Source organism: Chrysochloris asiatica, unplaced genomic scaffold, assembly GCF_000296735.1.
Source record: "Chrysochloris asiatica unplaced genomic scaffold, ChrAsi1.0 scaffold00043, whole genome shotgun sequence".
Lineage (NCBI taxonomy): Eukaryota > Metazoa > Chordata > Mammalia > Afrosoricida > Chrysochloridae > Chrysochloris > Chrysochloris asiatica.
The window spans coordinates 14,183,786-14,185,008 of NW_006408561.1; positions in this window are offsets into that span (position 1 = coordinate 14,183,786).

A 1,223-nucleotide genomic window follows, 5' to 3' on the forward strand; every position below is an offset into this window, starting at 1 on the left:
AGTCATGGTAGTAAAAAACAGCCTGGTATTGGCACAATGGTAGACATATAAATCAATAGCACAGAATAGCAAACCTATAAGTAACTTTATGCATATAAGATCAGCTGGTATTTGACAAAGGTCCAAATATCATTAATTGAGGAAAAGATAGTCTGTTTTACAAACAGTGCTGAAATATCTTGATATAAATTTAGAGAAAGATAAAATAGGACCCATATTTCATTATACACAAAAATGAACCCAAAATGCATCCAAGATGTAAAACCTTAAACTATAAAGATCAAGGAAAAAATAGGGATAAACTTAGAGGCCCTAAGATATGGCATACATTTGTAAGAAAAAATAAAGGAAAACAAACAGCAGAAGACAAACTAGATTACTTGGACCTCTTAAAACTTAGACACAGACGTTCATCAAAAGTTTTCAGCAAAACAATGTTCTGTATTCTACTTTGATGAGTAGCAAATGAGATCGTAAAAGTTCATAAATCATCATCTAAGGTGCAACTGGAGTACTGGAGTGGCATTGTGGATTAATGAGCTGAACTGCAAAGTTGGTTTGAACCACAAGGTCTGTGGTTCAGGCTCACCAGCTGCTCCTCTAAAATCTTATAGAGGGTTGCTATGGGTCAGAACTGACTCGATGGCACTTAATAACAATAACAAAGGTGCAATTATTGATCTCCCAAGTGCAGAAGAAAAAAGAGGGATGGAAATTGAAGATGTTTGGAATCAACTAGTCCACTGGAGCAATGAAAGACGTGAACGTCAGTCACCACAACTCTAAGACCAGAAGAACTAGATGGTGCCCCGTTACCACTACCAACTGCTCGGAAAGAGATCACATTAGAAGGTCCCAGATAGAGTGGGAAACAATGTGAAACAAAACTCAAAAAATTATATATATATATAAAAAAGACTGGGTTTACTGGTCAGGAAGAGACTGGAGGAACCTGAGACTATGGTCATTGATCACCCTTCAGGTCTGGAACAGAACTCACCCTTATAGCCCAATTTTCAGCTAAGCAGTGGATAGGGGGCAGTAACACTAGTGAAGTATGCTCACCATGAAATGGTCAACCATGTAAGATTAAAAGGGCAACATTTACCTAAGAGTCAAGTTGAGAATGGATGGGAAGAAGGTTAGAATGGAAATAAGAATCGCAGGGAGAAAGTGAGATCACTATTGTTAACAAGGAGGGGAATGCAATCATTGAGATGGAA